At 38.8% G+C, this 14,526-nt stretch overlaps 1 protein-coding gene across 1 annotated transcript in view; it reads right to left on the reverse strand.

Moving 5' to 3' along the window:
* The window catches only part of pcdh11 (protocadherin 11), a 169,375-nt gene that overhangs the window by 92,221 nt on the left and 62,628 nt on the right, over nucleotides 1-14,526 (reverse strand). The gene's annotated exons all lie outside the window — the stretch shown is intronic.

Genomic DNA, 14,526 nt, shown 5'->3' on the forward strand with positions numbered 1-14,526 from the left:
AAATCTGCCAAGGTAAGTCAACAAGCCAACAACAGATGGTCTTGCTGTTTGTGATTATCATGCAAGATGCTGAAGTGTTTACATATGCAAAGTGGCAGTGAAAAAAAAAGAAAAATACTAATATGACTTGAAATGACCTGTGAAACAAATGAAAGGAGCAGCCGGCAGCCAGTAAACTGAACAACAGAATGATGGGGTGTAATTATACGCACATTCAGGCTCAATCAAAACATGACATTATTCCATACAGTTATGCTCTATGGGTCTTAGTCAAATGTAATGAACTTACTAGGGAATAAGGTGTCTTAGGGACATCGACTGGATTTAAGTACATATGCTGTTTGTGGTCCCTCCAATGTTCAGGGGGAACCTATGCCTTTGCACACTCAAAATAGAATAGTGTTGTCTGAAAACAAATGAACCACAAACAACAAAGAACAATGGAGCATCACAAGGAGTGGAGAGGCCTCACAAACTGTAGCTCCCCTGAAACCGAAACTGGCCACCTCAGGAGGCCACATTGATTCCAAGCAGGTGTCAGCAGTTAGCTCCTCATATTCAATTATCTTCCTGTTGTACGCCTAATTCTCCCTGACACCAATAATGGCTTCCTTATGGTATCACCGGGAGATTGGAGACACAGAACTGTCCAGACTACAGACGTCTATATTTCATCAAAACTTATTAAAGGGACTCTAGCTGGAATACCTCCGGGGTTGTATGAAAGAGAGAAGCACATATAGTTAGCTTCACACACACGCACAAACTGGTATACATGCACACACAACCCAAACTAGCTAGCCTTACCAACTCCACAGCTAGAAGCTTGGAAAACACTGACTTCATGTAATATTAATGGATAACGTCCAAGCTTGGTTGTCGGAATTATTTGAAAACTACTTCCACTCAGAGTAGATACTGCAACCGTAACTAAAACAGTAATAATTTATCTGTAATAGGAACATGACTGGCAAGTCTGTCTCTCTCTCTCTGTGTGTGTGTGTGTGTGTGGTTTTGGATGGGGCTACGATAAACATGGCTTGATTAACTGAAAAAGTTCCCAATTTAAATTTGGCAATGCATGGTTTTCATTAGCATTTCATATCAAAGTTATTCAGATGTCATGTAGATCATGAGCTGGTTCCAAACACTATGAATGTAGGGTATATTATTGTACGTAGAACTGTAAGCTGAGCAGCACTCACATAGCTCACAGTCTGTACTGAAGGTCATTGCACCACGCAATCTGCTTTCCTGTTGCAAGGTTAAGCCAGAGGACTTGTTTATTTAAGTACACTGTGTAGTCTGATGTCAGTCGGCATCCCCTTTCAATAAGCCTGTCTGCTTCTCCTGCAAATCAAAACTCAAAGTGCACGTAATCAGTGCCTAATGGCTTTTTTGTTTTGCTCACAATACGCATCGAACAGTAAGACACATTATCAAATTACAATGTCCCGTCCTCGTGAGAACGAGAGTGCTAAATTCATTGGGGGGAACAATATTTTAGTCACCTCAGATTATATATTTCCCTCTTGTCGGTTTCTGAATGCGGTTTGAAAGCCATTTCCTTTCCACATTAATAGAATACCAAACATGTCAGAGAAATAACTGTCTATGAGCTGTAGTATGAGTTTTGTGATGCTTAATATTACCACAGTTGTAGTGTGTGAGTCTCTACACGACATAACAACTACTACGCCCAGGTAAGACTGATCATGACACACAAGTGACAGATTCACTTTAGACGGCTCAGGACGGATGCCTTGAAACAGCTAGAGTCTCACAAACTCCCCGAGGATATTCCACCCTGACTTGCCTTTGTGAGAACTTAACACCTGCACTTCCACAGTGCCTTCGCAAAAGGTTCCTTGTGAAGCCAAAGCAATGGGCTGTGAAAGGGTGCTAATCTTTCAGCCATCGGTATAGACACAGACTTACTTATGAGTGGGCCCACGATGCAAAGGCAAGCACTTTGAAATGTCAGGTTTGCCACTGGTGCATAAAGACACTGAGGTTTGGCGTCTACCGCTGAGCTTGTTGCCGAAACAAGCCAGGATAGCTTTTAAGGATGGAGAGTATACTTGAGCGCAGCGGGTAGTCCCAATTAAGCACATGTAAACCACATCCTAGATGGGTCATATTCTGTAGTATTCATAAAAGGCTGAATTTCTGTTGACTTGACCAATTAGGACTTTCAACAAGCTAGGGGTTACAGCACAAGAGTTTTAGAGTTTATCTTCTTGTAAAATCCAAGACGTGCAGTATAGTCTCCCCTCGCCTCCCCTTAAAGACAAACGTCTGTCGATATGAAGACAGAGGAGTATATAAAAATGGAGTAGCCCAAAAGACAATACAAATGCACTCCTAGAAAAGCACTGAGCATGGTGTTCAATATTTGACTTCAAAACAAAGCAAGTGGGCTGTTTAAGCTTGATAGCTACCATAGATAATCATAATCCGTTTCCCTTTTTTCTTCATGAACACACACAAACACACACACACACACACACACACACAGCACATATTTCCTGGGGCTGTAATGAGTGTGCCTATGTTTTTCAACAGGATTAACAGCATTCAAATCGCATTTCATTCTTTTAGCAGAACAAAACAATGGTTTTCATAGAGGGCATGTTCATTTATTACAGTTGCAGAGAAACTTAGGCTCCTGGGCCAAACAGCTCCTTATTTTTTAGAAAGTGCACTACCTTTGACCAGGGCCCGGTGGCCATTCAGGGGGTCTGGTGTAAAAAAGTGCATTACTTAGATTTGGAGATGTATGTTAATGTAAATGTACATTACATAGTATAATTAACCTTCTGACTTCTCTTAACAGAAAATCAACCTCTGGTACAGTACTGGTTCATCTGAAAGGGAGCACATTGCATTATCGACAAGCATAGCAAAGGTCCAACCGCATATTGATGTTTTAGTCCATTCCAGAGCCAAAATATTGTAATGTGATGAGACAATTGAGGAAAACAGCCATGATTTATTGACAGGGGATTTATTTTTGTTTGTGAGAAAAGGATGAATGGTCCTTTTCTCAATTATTAAGTAATTGTGGTGAAACTTTGCTGACCTTAATAGTTTGCAATTGAAAAGATCTTCCTCAAAAAGACATACCACCCACTTCTGAAGTTAGCCAACAAAATAGCTGCCCTAGGGAATAACATTAGCAACATTAGCTTTCCTTCCCTAGGCCATAGCCCATGCTGTTCACAAGGCAGACATTCAAGGCAGACTCCCTACAAAACCTGAAAACAAGAGCTTCATTCACCCCCAGTGTCAAGCAGACAAGGCATTTTGGGGGGGACACATTGGTGTGTCAGGGGGAGTTGGGCACAACTAGCATTCTCGACATATACAAGGAGTTGCTTCATCCTGTCAGCTAACTTCCTGGCTACCTCTTTAAAATGTCTTGCTGCTGATACATTTAGTCAGCTGCAGTTCTATTGGCAGTGTGTTTTTGTACTTGTGTTTACTGCAATACATTGTATATATATATATATATATATTTCCCTTGCTGTCATTAAAGCTTTGCTGTAGTTCCAGGATTATCTGATGGCTTTGATCATGTGACTTCAATGTTTTTTTTTTTATCTGAAACAGGAAGAACTAAATCTCTATGGATTTCAGTGCTAGTGGAACTGTACAACATGACATGAGCTGGTGACAGGTAGTGAACATAAAGACTATAACAAGCACAAAAACAAGTCTATTTGGAATGCGTTTTGTTACGATGAGATTATTCACAAGCGCTGGTTTCCTGAAATGCCTGATGCAAAAATGATTACCCAGTATTATACAGGTGAGTAAGTGTCGATGTGTGTTTAATTCTTCAGTCTGAAATACATGCCTGACTGGCTGTCCAGCACATGATTTTGGAATGGCAATGTTTTGATCCAGGACTTATCATCGATGGGGCCTAAATTATTTGTTTTGGAGTATACTAATTTCTCAGCTATTTAAAATGTTCACCAATTTGAGGGAATAACAGCCATTTTCCAGATGTGGGTAGAAGCTTTCAGTGAACAATAGAAGAGGGTATTCCATAGAAATCGAGAGGCTAGCTGTGTTTCAAACAACAGCCTCCCCCAACCCTCCACCTGATCATTAGCTATTCCGTAGCCCTCGGCAAGTTAGGGGGATTGAATCCCTGTATTATTATTAAGCTGCTGCTTTGGAAATGCCATCAAAGGGACAACACTGTACATAGCAACACTTTCTCCCTGTACAAAAACAACACAGACTGAATTTCTACGAGCCTGATGTTGGACTCAAATTCCATTGTAGCAAGCCAAGGTACTGTATCTTGTTTTAGTCAACATACCTCCAAAAAAAAAATCATCGTTCCCTTGCTAGGATCATTTCCAATTACTGTCAGTGCCAAATAAAACCAGGACATATCAAAACAATTATTTTGATGCGGCTCCAAGGCACAAAACATTTCAATTTGAATGGGCTACCTGAAATCATTATAAAGGCGTGGTTTCAGGCAAAAAGCCATCAAAGCCTGATTGAATATCATTTTAATGGCAATATACCTACAAGGCATCAGAGTATCTACCTGTCATGTTTTTAGATAGACTCTGTCAGTCAAACAGCAAAACACATAGACTTCCAGACAGAGTGGCTGACAGCACGAAGCACTAATACTCTTCCCTCCAAGCTCTGTGGATTTTTCTTTTTTATGTGTGTGATTAGTATTTAGTAAGTGCATATGATGAAGGTAAAACTATGCTTCCTGAAGGAAAGCACAAATGCAAGCAATTTGAAACAATGGACTCATCTGCACAGGAATTAAAAATGTAAAAACAGTGTATACAATGAAGTTAGAAACACTCTAAATAACCTCATAATGACTTACAAGCACATTTACAATCCTATATGAATTGTAACTGTTTAGAAAAACCTATTGTGACTACATAAACAACTCAAACCAGTATGACTTCTCTTGTTATTGAGAGAAAGGCAACACACTGTTTGTTTGATGTCCGGCCCATACTTTGACATGCTGTGCTTGCGGACCGGTATAACAGCCAGTGCATTGCCATAATTGTTTTGGCTCAGAGGAGGGCTAATTTCCATGAGAAACAGTCCTTAGGCACTCAGAAGCTAGCCTTTGACTAAGGTGCCAGCTAGCACAGCAAAACAATTTAATTACAATGTAAACGGCTTTCCTTGTAAGTAATAGACCGAACACTCACTGACCGTCGATTTTGTTTTTCCTATATGGATCAGTTTAACAAACCATGGTGACTAATGCCATATGTAGTCTTCTTCTTTGGTACTCAACGTTTGATAACATGGGTTGGCATTTTAAAGATGGTCTGATAAAAATCATATTGGATTATTATATATACACTCTGGTCACATGATCGCCTCTTTGAACTTTCCAAGATTCTTCAAAATGAACATTGTTTTAAAGTGACCTTGCTTTCCCTCAGATTTATAACCACAAATCACAATTCCATTCAAAATCAGGGCCAAGTGTGATACAGGCTGTTTTGGGCACTGCTTTGTATTAATAGGATGGAATAAGTTGTCACTCTTGTTTTATCTTCTAAAATAATTAATGGTTTGCAAAGTGAGCCTTTTCAGCTGGAAAAGTATTTTAAGTGGATGATCAAAATGTTACTCTGGCTACTTCTATAACTAATTTGGGTTTTTGTCAAAATAGCTGATATGATTTGTCAAAATTACTGGGACCGAATTGGCTTGGCTGTGTTTGCTTGGATTTACTGGATCAGAACTGGGCTGCCTGTGTAAATGTATGAATAAAAATGATTGCTCTTAAATGCAACCAGTAGCCTAGGCTCAAGGGCAGACGCCAAAACAAAGAATATGAAAACCCATGAGCTTGTGCCAAAAGCTTTCTCTCCAAAGAAACATATTTAAAACAGTGTTGCCCAATATAGTCAATATATTTGGGAAAGCCGTACGAAACATTATCAAATGGTGGAATAGTGGAAATTAGGTTTTTGTAAATGTTTATAAGGAATAAGGGGGTCTACATAATATCTAGCTAATTAGCTCTGCCACCCAAGTGGCATAAAGATATCTCATGACTTCTCTCAAATTAGAACACAACCAGTCACAATGTTTGCATCTGAATGTCAGTCACTTCATGAGAAGCACTTGTTGGCAACATGCGTACGTTTCAGCACCTAAATTGTTCCAGCATCCAGACAGCACAACACTGTGAACCCCCAAATTGGAAAGAGGTTGGGAAAAAGTCTAATGACATTCGGCTAAGCTATCATTAGGCCAATGATACATGTAGCTGTATCGCGTAAGCACCGTCTCTGTTGCCTAGGCAACATCTTAGTGTTTTTGTTGAGTTGCAATGCAATTGAGACATACTTTCCTTTTAGTAAAGTAAATTTGCACATATTCATGCAAAAAACATTACCCACTGGTGTAATTACCTGTACTGTAGTTTGCTTGTCCTTTCTTTTTCATAGTTTGTCATGAATTTGTATGTCTGTTTATTCTGACACTCCGAATCCTGGTTCAGCAACTCAATAAACACTTCTGTGACCAAAGCCATTCTCCCCCCATAGTGCAGTTTGGCCGGCGCATTGTTGGTTCCAATTTCTATCATTTAAAAATTATGGAGGCCACCGTGTTCTTTGGGACATTCAACGCTGCAGTATTTCTTTAGTACCATTCCCAACTGTGCCTCGACACAATCCTGTCTCTGAGGTCTGATAGAATATGGGCATTAGTTTTGTTCATGGGTCAAAAGTGGACAATGCCTAACAATCTAAGGACAATTCCTTTTACCCAATGGCTTCGTTGTTGCCATGACATGTATTGTCAACTGCAGAGCGTTATATTTACAAGTGTGCGTCTTTCCAAATTATGTCCAATAAATAAAACTTACCCCAGGTGGACTACGACAGGATACGCCTCAGGTCATTTCTGAGCACTAGAGCAAAATGTCTGCATACTTATGTAACTGTGATATTTCTGTTTTTTATTGATTTATTTTTATTAGAGATTTATTTTTTGTAAAAACCTGTTAATGCTTTCTCATTATGGGATATTGCGTGTAGATTGATGAGGGGATAACATATTCATTAAATTTTTGAATTACGATGTAATGTAACAAAATGTGTACTGTAAGTGAAGGGGTCTGAATATTATCCAAATGCACTGCTCGATCTGACATGTGGTGTACTGGATCACAAGGGAGTGATATTAAACCATCAGACAAAATTACATTCATTATCCAATAAAAAGGACTTGAAAGACCAAAAGTGTACTTTCAACCTTTTCCTGTAGCAATCCCATTTGTAACACCACAACATGTAATGTTTTAAAATCACTTAAGATGATGTGAGGGTTTGTGTTGCAGCTCAGATGCCACTAGTTTTGGTGATACAAAACACATTTAAAGAGAGTAGCTTTATGAGTTCATTCTGATTAAAATATAATTATTCAAATTTACTGGTTATGGAAATACTCTTTTGGATTATCATAAGAATAATGAGGGATTCCTCTGAAATATATTTCTATTAATTTGCTAGAGTTAAGATTTAAAGTAAACAAAGACCTCAAAATAAACAACAACTGAAGAAGGCTGGCGTACAAGCCTGGCAAACTATGAGATAACTATACCCAGTTTTAACTGTTAACTTTAGGCAATCACTGTAAATCACAACTTTAGAAATGACAGCTATGTCAATCTTTCCAAATACTTTTGTCAAACAGAGGAACAATGTTTAAACAGTGTTGTCATTTCTAAATGGTAGAACAAATTTTGACAATAAAAGCTAATTATTACAGTATAAATAGTATACTGTAATAATTGTTTGTTTTCATATAATGGTAATGTGTACAGAGTGCACTGTTTTTCTCTATTGAGACTGTGTGTTGATATGCCATTGACCTGCAGTGAACTATACTGTAAAGACATTGCTTTTTATGATCACTTGAATAATCAACAAGTAGCGAGAAGGAAAATGTCAGTCCTTTAACATTCTTATCCAGAGAAGATTACTGGTAGAAATCTCCTAAGTACCTTGCTCAAGAACACAACAAAAGATTTTTCACCTAGCTGGATCGTTCATTGAAACCATCGATCTTTCACTTACTGGCCAAATGCAATGAGCGCTAGGCTATCTGCTGACCCCATGCGTCTAAGACAACAATAGAGCACAGGAAAGTTATTAGAAGAGCAATTTAGGTTTAAATTGTGTTTAGTGTATTATGGTTGAACTAAGGCTAGAACTGACAAAGACAATGTTTTCAATTAATTTACATATGACAAATTGAATGCCATGAATTCTTTAACACTGTTAATAGAACAAACCTTTTTTGTGAAAGCATTACTTTCTGGAAGTACTCTGTTAATGAAACACACAACACAGCGGGCACTTGCAGTGCTTTTGGGAAGCTGCTGTTATTGAACGCTAATTTACCCCAAAAAGTTTAATTACAACAGGACATCAATTCCATGTTGGAACTGTTTTGTAGCTACTGTTTTTACCATAGTTCTTAGGTCAAACTATTTAAGCTGATTGTCAAAATAATATTGCCAGCAGCTTGTAAGTTCATGTTGAAAAGTAGCCTTGCTGAAATACTTGAAAAATGATCTGGCAGATATGCAATTGTCTTCTGTGGAATTCCTAACATGGGCAGGTTTACATGGTCTCTGTATTCACAGAGACAGTTTTTTCATCCTGTAGCCACCACTTCAATACGAAATGTGTAAGATATTAATTTAGAATATATGAAGCTTTAACAGTTCAGAAAAAGTGTGTAATCCAGAAAAAAAAAACACATCACAAGCAACTCTTTTTTCATGTTGCTTTCAATTAGGGAAATTCTCCTCCCTCGTAATGTTTTCCGATATCCTTAGTGTAAAAGAGAAAGTACAGTTTTTTGAGGAAAAAAATACTTTTCACTGTAATTTCCCTTTAATGAGCATCTGGGACTTTAATTGTGTATCCAGCAAAAGAGGAATGTGATTCACCCTTGGATGAATTAGTAGCCTACTGCTCCTGACATTTCATAGAAATAACTAATAATAGACACATATGATGTACTTGCCCATGATATACTTCTCCCAGGTAAGCCTACTTTGCAGTTTGGAAAAGATTTTGGGGAAAGTTCAAAGTATTTCTGTCAACCCACAAGACACAGTTATCATTATTAGAAACTGAGTGATCAAACGTTTGCACCACACAGACAGACAGGAGCAACTTTCTGGAAATTAATTGCCAGATATTGTGTTAGGTTGGGCTTTTCAAGCCAATAATGGCTAAACAGGGGTGGGGTAATGTCAGTGTTTTGTTGATTAGTAAATAGCTTGGAGCCTGCAGTGTCTGGTACTGGCGAGATTTGTTTATGACAGTTTGCAGCGGAACACGTCATGACTGCATGTACTTTCGGGAATAGTTTTCAAGCTAGCAGTCAGAATCAACAGGACATCCCTGCTCTAAACTGTAGAGCTAGAATCACAGATTGTTTGGGAGGGATACATAGCATCCGTTAAACAGCTATCCAAACAGACACACACCAAAGAACAGGCTTTAACTATGACGGTATCTGAATCTAATTAATGCAGAGCCAATGGAAGAAGTATTCAAGTTCTATTTTGTACAGATTTGGGTCAGGCAACAAGAGAAAAGCCAGAAAAGCTGTAATTCTTCTGTTTATTCAAGGGTCTTTCTGAGCTAAATGCCTCAGTCGGTTTAGTCTTGATGAGAATGGCTTGCGCCACTTTGGGACTGGATCACTCCGCATCGCAGTGCCTTCCGACATGTATACACTTGACCGTATAATTTGCATGCTTGTCACAACCCAGCCCGCCATTTCCTCTTCAAAGTATCTTTCTTGGCTTGCTATCATCTGTTCCTCTAACCAATTTGTCATTCTAAGCCTAGCCTTATTGCTGCCAGCTCCGGGATGATGGCAGTGTAGCTTCGCTGATCCAGGCAGAGACTAGGGACAAGGCCAAGTGTTACAGCGCTACGCTGGGACACAAGTGCTTCCGTCTCAGTCTGATCCACGGCTCCAAGGGCAGAGCAGAGCTGGCTTTGCTACACTTTTTATTTGCTGCAGAGTGGGAGATCATCTCAGCCACTAAGTCCGTGCACGTGAGCGCGTGAATGCGAGCTTACATGTGTGTGATACAATTAGCCGAGAATAGGGCAAAGGCACTTTGTTGTCACGCAATTATTGTTTCATGCGGAGTTCTATGCGAGAACTGTCCTTTTCAAGTAGCCATTTCTTTTTAAAGTTCTTTCTAATAGGGACAATATGGCAATACAGAAATGCTATGTATCTCTTAACACTATTTTGCTAATGACCAAACTTAAATGCTACTGTAAGAGGCTGCTGCGATTTTCGCTTATTGTGCATCAGCAGACTTCTTTACTGTTGTATGAACAAAGCCAAGCCAAGGAGTTTATATATTTTTTTTATTATTAAGTATTTCAGAGAATAGTGAATTATATTTTAAAGGCCATATGAAAGTATCTTCAGACAATCAAAACATGATAAGAACTGTTTATATGTATTTGTTGTATTGCATTATACTAAATATATTATAGTTACATTTTATAGTGTTAATCTTTTAACCCCAGTACGGAGCCCTGGTAAAAACTAGAGGTTTTTACTGAGATAAGGTACCATTTGGGATGCATACTGTATGCTGTGTGGACTGAGGTAGGAGCAGCTTAAGAGGCATGTCTGGCTGGCTAACAGAGAGGAACACATCGATGTCACAAACAAGACACCGGGGGAAACAGCTTGCTTTGATTGGATTCTGGCCTTCCTAATCTTCAGTCAGTCTGTGTGCCATCCGTAGTCCAAGTACCAGAGTGTGTCCGCAGACTTCAACACAGTGTCTGTACAACTGAAACTGATTGAAGCCTTCCAGATTAATTTGCAATCACACACTACAGTAGACCTAAATCACGAGTAGCAAGATAAAAGATCGGTGCCATTTCGTAAAAAAAATGGATAATGGCAATATAACTGGAGGTTTTCAGTCAACAGGCAGGTACTTCAAGGCTCAGTACTGAGACAAATTAGAGGGTATCTTTTTGGAGGGGGTGACGGTGGGGCCTGTAAGGATAAATAGATTGACACCCTTTCATATCCGAATGCATTAGTCACACCTTATTTAATCCCAAACATAATTCAAAAGCTGCACATGAAAATGCAAAGGTCTGAAAGGTCGCACTCCAGTCTCTGCAGCTCAATGGTGAAGAGGCTGCACATTAATAGAACTGGCTGTTGTGTAATTTGGTGAACAGATGAATATTACCATATTCACATATTTGCCCATTTCTTTTGTTCCTTGAATTTAAATACAGCACATTTTCTACTGCTCCAATTAAACCAGATGTCACAACACTAAAAGGTATAGCCCAGGATGCACCACAATAGAAGACTAAAGATAAGCCACATTCAGGGGTTATCCTTTTTTCACCAAAAAAAAAAAAAAGGAATACATGCAAATTGTTAACCAACTGCCAATATGATGTCATCTCAATGCCCCGCAAGTACCAGTTCAAAAAAGCTACATTCAATCGATAAAGGTAGGAGAAAGGCCAAAATGCTGGAACCTTCAGGGTTGTTATACGAACAGAACTCTGATGGCCTTAATGATAACTCCATGCTCGGCGACAGTCTAGCCCATTCCAGCAGAACACTCCAGCAATCAAATCTGCAGATCCCCAAAGGGGCTGTCCAACATAGCCCGCTCCCAAAACGACACAGGGAGTGAGCCCAAATGGCAGGCATTTCCTTACCTACAGAACAGCCCTGCTATTGACCAGGGTCCTATACCATTTTGGAAGACCGCAAACCACTCCCACGCAGACAGGGAAAGATGTCTCGAGACATGAAGAAGATGAATGGAGCTTCTGGAGGCCTTATTTGTTATTTTGGTAGATGGCGCCGACAGTTAGTAAACCATTTGAGTCTTTGAGATGCAGTGGAATTGATACTTTGGTCGCTCTTATCCCTATGATGCTCTAAAATGCAACCTTCCTTACTGTGATAGAGCCCTTTGGGCCACTGGTGAACGATAATGTATAAGGACTAGAGTGTCATTTGGGACAAATCCCAGCATGGGTTATGTTAACATGGGTTTTGGGTTATGTTAATATGGGTCATGTAAGCAAAGGTTATGGGTTGTGTTATCACAGGTTAGGGATTATGTCTACATAGGTTATGGGTTATGTTAACACACATTATGGGTAATGTTAACATGGGTTATGAATTATGTTAACACGGGTCATGATTAATGTTAACATGGGTTACGGGTTGTGTTAACATGGATTATGTGTTATAACACAGGTTATGGGTTATGTTAACACGGGGTGTTCACTTTTACCTCTCTCTTCTCGTCATAGTTAATGCACACTAAATTTAGTGAGTACAAAGTCAACATGTGCATTTGTTTTAAGACACAATTTGTTTTGATATGGATGTAGGTTTCCCGAAAAAATATATTATTTGATATGGCCATGAAAGAGTGTTATTATGCATAAAAGTTTTCTATAAAATTTGGCTGATGAAAGAATCCATTTTGTTTAATTATTTACTGCTTTGATTATTTTGTATCGGAAAGACGGGGTAGAAGAGTATACATTTTTCATTTAGTTTATTATTTGGAAAAAACATTTGTACTTTTATTTTCTATTTTTCATTCCCACAGTGTACTCTGCTTACCCTTACTATTGGAGATCAGCCTGTGGGCATCCTGGAGCAACACCACCTCCCTGTTCCAGAGACTCTACTGACTATAGAATATATATACATATTTTTATAATATTCTTGCTCAAACTGGTCATTTTAAAGGTATTTATTTCTCAGTGCACTGACTCCTTAGCTTAGCTTTTGGTTGATGGAATGGCTTGTGGGCATCTTACAAAATAAAACACATCGCATGTTCCAGAAACTCTCCTGATTCGAATTGAGTTACTTTGCAGTTTGTAGCTCCAGCCATTTTGGTCATGGCTATTATCAATTTGACAAGACAACTGTCACTGATGAATCCCTATGGATCAGCTATATCTAAGGCACATGTGTCTGAGTAGAAAATGGACAGCGTGTTCCACTGGCTCTTCCCTTTCAATTGATGTGTATCACTCGTTTGTGTCACAAACGGTTCGATATTTACAGACTAGTGATAGGAAGTTAGACTCTTTCTACTGACTCTGATCTTTTCGAGATTTTCAGTAAAAGGTTTGATTCTATTGAGTCATTTCGTTCATTTGAGTCAATAATGCCTAACCTTACAAACATGTATTTACGATGCTACTTTCCAGATCAACTTTTCTTTGAGAACGTCAAACTAACAGCTGTTAGACGAAGCGTAGGCTACTGAGCTGGTAGAACTCCGCTGGGAGATGTTCAAATGACCAAAACAACTGTTCAACTGAACGATAAAACTGACAGAGTCAGTCGTTCACGAGTCTTTTTACTTAGGCAAAGGCTCAGTGTATGATTTTATCTGTGTTTATCATTACAATCAAAAATCAGCTTCCTCTTGGAAGCATCCCTGAACAGTTTTCCTCTCTCCTTTTTATACATTTTGGATGGAAGTCCAGTACTTGTTAATGTCTCTCTTGTGCAAAATTTTCTCCACTTCATGATGACTGTCTTTACTGTGTTCCATGGTATATCTAATGCTTTGGAAATTATTTTGAACCCTTCTCCTGACTGATATCTTTCAACAATGAGATCTGTATAATGCTTTGGAAGCTCTCTGCGGACCATGGCTTTTTCTGAAATGCAACTACGAAATTGTCCGGAAAATCCTACTAAAACTGCTTAACTTTATTTGTGATTAATCAGAGTCACTTTAAATGATGGCAGGTGTGTAATGACTTCTATTTAACATGAGTTTAAATGTGATTGGTTAATTCTGAACTCAGCCACATCCCCACTTATGAGAGGGTGTGCACACTTATGCAACCAGGTTATTGTAAGGTTTTTATTTTTCATTTTTCCCCCTCGAAGATTTCAGTTAGTTTTTCAATTGAATTGGTCACATTATAGGTCACATTAAAAGTGGAAAAAGTTCTAACATGATTAATCATTGTCTCATTCTTTTACATCACAAACACCTTGCATTTTAACCGGGGTCCGTAGACTTTTTATATCTACTATATATGTATATAGTCCCATCCCATCCAATGTATATATATATATATATATATATATATATATATTTATATATATACATTCACCTAAAGGATTATTAGGAACACCATACTAATACTGTGTTTGACCCCCTTTCGCCTTCAGAACTGCCTTAATTCTATGTGGCATTGATTCAACAAGGTGCTGAAAGCATTCTTTAGAAATGTTGGCCCATATTGATAGGAATGCATCTTGCAGTTGATGGAGATTTGTGGGATGCACATCCAGGGCACGAAGATCCCGTTCCACCACATCCCAAAGATGCTCTATTGGGCAGTGATCTGGTGACTGTGGGGGCCATTTCAGTACAGTGAACTCATTGTCATGTTCAAGAAACCAATTTGAAATGATTCG

This window comes from Esox lucius, chromosome 4 (genome assembly GCF_011004845.1).
Source record: "Esox lucius isolate fEsoLuc1 chromosome 4, fEsoLuc1.pri, whole genome shotgun sequence".
In the NCBI taxonomy this organism is placed as follows: Eukaryota; Metazoa; Chordata; class Actinopteri; order Esociformes; family Esocidae; genus Esox; species Esox lucius.